General features: G+C 41.1%; 1 pseudogene; it reads right to left on the bottom strand.

Moving 5' to 3' along the window:
• Positions 1 to 4956: 4956 nt before the first annotated feature.
• LOC102834271 overlaps positions 4957 to 5827 on the bottom strand; it is a 9214-nt pseudogene continuing 8343 nt past the window's right edge.

The raw sequence follows: 5827 nt of genomic DNA, 5'->3' as shown, positions 1-5827 counted from the left end.
TTAAAACATTTACTGATGAAGATCAAAGAGCACAGCCTTTGGTATGGATTACATCTCAATGTTAAGAAAACAAAAATCCTCACCACTGGACCAATAAACAACATTCTTATCAATGGAGAAAAGATTGAAATTGTCAAGGTCTTCATTCTTTGAGCAACTATCAACACTCATGGAAGCAGCAGTCAAGAAATCAAATGATGTCCTGCATTAGGCAAATAAGCTGCACAAGACCTTTTTAAAGTGTTGAAGAGCAAAGATGTCAGCTTGAGTACTAAGGTGTGCCTGACCCAAGCCATGGTATTTTCAATAACTCCATATGTATGTGAAAGCTGGCCAGTGAATAAGGAAGACCGTAGAAGAATTGATGCTTTTGAGTTATCGTCTTGGAGGAGAATATTGAAAGTGCCATGGGCTACCAAAAGAAACAATAGGTCTGTTTTGGAAGAAGTGTAGCCAGAGTGCTCCTTGGAGGCCAAGATGGCCGAACTTCGTCTCTCATACTTCAGACATTTTATCAGGAGGGACCAGTCACTGGAGAAGGATATCATGTTTGGTAAGGTAGAGGGTCAGAGAAAAAGAGGAAGACCCCCAATGAGATCGATTGACCAGGTGGCAGCATCGATGCACTCAAGCATAGCAACAGTTGTGAGGTTGGCCCAGGATCAGGCATTGTTTTGGTCTGCTGTGCAAAGAGTCACTATGAGTCAGTGCTGACTCGATGGTACCCAACAACAATTGTTATCATTACTAATTGCAACTATCACAACTGTAAAGGTAGAAGTTTTATAAAGGAAATGGGGGAGAAGTTAATCTTACAGTCCAGAAACAGAGGACTCTGGGATCATCAAGGGAGAAGAGCACAAGCAGAATGTGGGACCCTATCCAGAGAAGCAGCGACACCAGAGGTGGCGGCAGAGATGGGGACATGGAGAGAGGGAGCAGCTGAGGACTCTAGATTCATGGAGAGAGAGGGACTTAGAACTGGCATCCAGGAGTCAGGCTCACAGAATGTGTCCTTTGGTGAGTATATATTCCTGAGTGTTTTTGTGTACATCCTCCCCCACCCCCCAAAAAACAGGGAATAGAAGCTAATACTGTTGAATGATGATGCACAGAGGAGATTGTAAACATTGCAATGAAATAATGGTGTAAAACCTATGTTCTCCCATGTAAACTACCACTCAATTCACAATAAAAACTTACCAAAAAAATGGCATTCTGAATTTGGACTTCTAGCATCCTAAACTTTGAAACAATACATTTATGTTCATTAAAGACATCCACTGGTGGTATTTCTGGTATAGCAGAACTAGGTAACTACAACACTGTATATTATGGGTTGAGTACAAAAGCAAAACAGGATCATGCTGACAAAAAATTGCACGATTGATTGACTGTTGTTGCTGGTTGCTGAATTAATTCTGACTCATGGTGAACCAAGGTATAACTGTCCTATAGAGTTTTCAAGGACATGACCTATAGGAAGCAGTTCACCAAAACTGTCTTTTGAGGCTTTTCAGGGTGAAATCAAACAGTCAAGCTTACCAGCCTTTAACTGTGCTATTCAGGGATACTATCTAGTATTTCCAAGATTCTGGGAGCTACATCTTCTCATATATTTTTGGTACAAGTATAAGGTATAGCAGAATTTTTGGAAGGCAATTTGGAAAACTTCATCAAAGGTGTAAACATGCTTATGTTATGACCCACTATTCCTACAGCTAGAAATATATCCTACAAAAAATATTAGAAGATGTAGATACTGATATGCGACATATTGTGGTTGAAAGACTACAACCCTGGCCACACCTTTCCTAATTTTAAACCATTCAGTGTTCCCTTCTTCTGTTTGAACAACTGCCTCTTGGTCTATATACAGGTTCCTCATGAGCACAATTAAGTCTTCTGGAATACTCATTCTCTGTAATGTTGTCCATAGCTTATTATGATCCACACAATTAAAAGCCTTTGCATAGTCAATAAAGTGCAAGTAAACATCTTTCTGGTATTCTCTGCTTTTAGCCAAGGTCCATCTGACATAGCAATGGTATCCCTCATTCCACGTTTTATTTTTAATCCAGCTTGAACCTCTGGAAGTTCTCTGTCAATGTATGGTTGCAGTCATTTTTATATTATCTTTGGCTAATGATATGGAGCTTTTCCGCTATCTCTTTGGAAAGATGTAGTCAATTTGTTTTCTGTGTATTCCATCTAGTGAGATCCATGTGTATAGTCATCTTTTATGCTGTTTTAAAAAGTTATTTGCAATGAAGAAGTCATGGATCTTGCAAAATTCTATCAATTGATATTTGTTGGACACAGAAGCTGACACTGGAATGGCCAGTAGAGACCTTGGGGGCAGCCATCCTCAAGTGGGGCTGTGTCAGACTGCATTTATTTAAAAGCAACAGAACATTTTAATTAAGGAAATTAATTCTTGGTTTGCTTTAAATTTTCAATCTTTTCAGTATTTTAAACAAAGTTTGATCTTCCTCCCCCACCCCTTCCTCCCTGACATCTGTACTTGGTTGAAGTCTCTGGGAGTCTTACCAGCTCCACCCACAGCCTACTCCTGCTTAGCCCTGGCTCTGCTGCCCTCCCACTTCTCATCTCACCTGCTTGCCGAGTCCTGGAAACTCATGCAAACACCATTTCTCCTCCTATGGCAGCATTGTTCAGGCTGGCTGGACTGGGCACAAATAGTGCCCACCCTAATAAGCCCTTGGGCCACCTCAGAGCCCACTGGCATGCTCTGCCCACAATTCCTTGCGTCTGCCCAGGGGCTACTATGGTCTTGGCCCTTTTTGCCAAAAGCATACCTCTTTGCTGGATTGTTTCTTTTCCAACATACGTGTGTGATTATATGAGCAGTTAAGACTTGCCATGTCAGGTCACTTTAAGATGGACTGTTTCTAGCTAGAGGGACTGGTGTCCTCCCAAGTCTAGCATGTGGGGTATGGAATTTGTGGTGTGTGGTAGGATTTTTGTTTTGTTTTTGAGTTTGTATTTTTCCTTTGGACTCCTGGCTTTTTCCTTTCCCTTCCTCTCTTCTGCATAGGCCAGCTTGGGCCTTCTCACCATGGTGCCCCTTTGGAGAGATGCTGCACCTCTGTCTGCCTACAGCATGCATCCAATGCCACAGCTCACGCCTTCAGACCAGGTAGGTGCCCCCTCTGCCTCAGGGCGGGTGGGAGCTGGAGAAGGGCATTTTAAAAAATAATAAAAGAAATAAACAATGTAAAGTCTTTGGCAGTTTCTACCCATTTAGATCCTTGAAGGCTGTAAGGTTTTGCTAATCTAGATTCATTAGGAATTACTCTTTGCCACTGGAGACCAGGGTCAAGGCTTGGCTAAAAGCAGAGGCTCTACCAGCTTCCAGGTACCAACATCATATAGAGACTTGCCTTGTAGGAGCTCGGGGCTGAGGCTTCAAAGGCTAGGAAATGGGGGCAACCTTTATCCAGAAGGCCTTCTGGGGGACCAGAACTCTTTTGCCAGCATGGATTCCTCAAGCTGGCACTGCATAATTAAAGCAGTTGCAGGTTTTTGTTTATGTTTTTACAGCTTTTTTCCCAAAAATGATTTGTAGTTGTATGTGCAGCACTTTGCCCTGAGATGTGTACTCTACAATAAAAACCAAATCTAATATATTTTGGAAAAAAAAAAAAAAATTCTATCATGTGATCATTTCTATCACCAAGGTCATAATTTCTAACTACTGATCCTTCCTCTTTATTTCCAACCTTTGCATTCCAATCGCCAGTAATTATCAATACATCTTGATTGCATGTTTGATCAATTTCAGACTGAAGAAGTTGGTAGAATTCTTCTATTTCATCATCATTGGCTTTAGTGGTTGGTGCAACTAGACTTCTTCTTAGGTTTGTTGATATTATCCTATCACAGACAGTGTTGTACTTCAAGACAGATGTTGAAATGTTCTTCTTGATGATGAATTCAATGCCATTCCTCTTCAATTTGTCATTCCAAGCATTGTAAGCCATGTGATTGTCAGATTAAAAATGGTCAGTACCAGTCTATTTCAGCTCACTAGTGCCTAGAATATGGATGTTTATGTGTTCCATTTCATTTTTGACAATTTTCAATTTTCCTAGATTCATGGTTTGTACATTACATGTTCCAATTATTAATGGACATTTACAGTTGTCATTTCCCATTTTGAGTTGTACCCCATCAGTAAATGAAGGTCCCAATAGCTTTGGTTCATTCATGTCATCACAGTCAACTCTCCTTTGAGGAGATAGTTCTTCCCTAGTCCTATTTTGAATGCCTTCCAACAGGAGGGACTCATTTTCTGACACTATATCTGGTGTTCTTCATCCTGTTTCAATACTCAGTATTCTGGTGCTGATATTGTTCCACAGCTTTTCATAAGGTTTTCAGTTAGTAAATATTCTGAAGTAGTCCATCTTTCCTTATTCCTAGTCTGTCTTAGTCTGGAAGTTCAGTTGAAACCTGTCCAACATAGGTGACCCTGCTGGTATTTAAAATACTGATAGCATAACTTCCAGAATCACAGCAACACACAAGCTACTACAGTACAAAAAACTGACAGCTAAGTGGTAGATATGACATACACAACGAAGTGATTTCAGTCATGTTTCTAATAGGAATGATCCCTTTTTTTTTTTTTTTTTCATTTTGGAAACTAGTGCTTTAATGCACCTGTATAATCTAAGGAGCCATGGAGGCTTGTGAAAAAGACCTATCCACCATGTTTATAATGAGGTGTGAAATTCAGTAATACTTCTTTAAGAAGGAACAGAGCATCCTCAACATCAATTTAACAAACAGACATGTTTTTCTTCATTAGTTCAAAGTTAGGCAGGAAAGGAAGGAACAGATCCAGAAACACAATTTGACAAGGTGTGGTTGTTCATCTCATGGGTATGTGATAATCTGAAGAGGAGAAGCTGCTTGATTCGTATATTCCCTTCACATCTGTAGAGGAGTTCGATACAACCACTTCTGTTTATCAGCTTTAAGCTGCATACAGGCAAAGAGATCACAAACTGCTGGAAGGCCATAGCAATCTGGGGGAAAGTTATGTTCCTCCTTTAGGGGTGATTTAAGCAATACTTCCTGGGCCTTCTTTCGAAGTAGCCATTTGTCTTCTCCAGAGGGTACCTGGCTGAGATTTCGTGTGTTCTTCACTGGCAAGACCCAGTCAGCTGGATTAAAGGGACACTGGGAAGTGGCCATCAGACTCACAAGCTTTTGTTTGCCAGCTGTGCCCTCAGTACTAAGCACTTCCTTGGGACTTCCTTCTTGGCATGATGGTCTCATGAGCCACCCTGAAAAGGGACTGTTCCTTATGACTTGAAAGGAATCAGCAACTCTAGAAGGAGCCATGACCTTTGGTGCCTTCACTTGTTCTGTTGCCTCTGTTCTGGAAGGACAGAGCCACATATTTAGGGAATCTTTAAGCTTTTCAAGCTCAGATTTTGGATCCACTGGCATCCCATTTTTATCTTTTCCTTCTTTCTTCAGGAGCCATGTACTTCTCACAATTTTCGTCACACACACATTCAGAAAAGCTTGTGCAGGGCTCATTGGCTCTGCATAATCTTCTACTTTATATGGTTCTTGGTGGTTCTGGACAAGCCAATCCATGGTAACCATGTTGGGGGTGTACAACGGTTTCTTAACTTCTAAGTGGTCATTTAGGCACTTCAGATTGCCCAGGTTTTCAATTTTCACACCTTTGGGTTGGTTGCCCTGACAATTGGTACAAAAGTCAGGCTTGACAAGCCAATCACTAACATTGTAGGGCTCCTGGAAAACCTGGAACAAGAGCTGAAACTTT

The sequence above is a fragment of the Chrysochloris asiatica genome, unplaced genomic scaffold (assembly GCF_000296735.1).
Source record: "Chrysochloris asiatica unplaced genomic scaffold, ChrAsi1.0 scaffold00036, whole genome shotgun sequence".
NCBI lineage: Eukaryota > Metazoa > Chordata > Mammalia > Afrosoricida > Chrysochloridae > Chrysochloris > Chrysochloris asiatica.
This window is presented reverse-complemented; position numbering and strand designations above follow the sequence as displayed.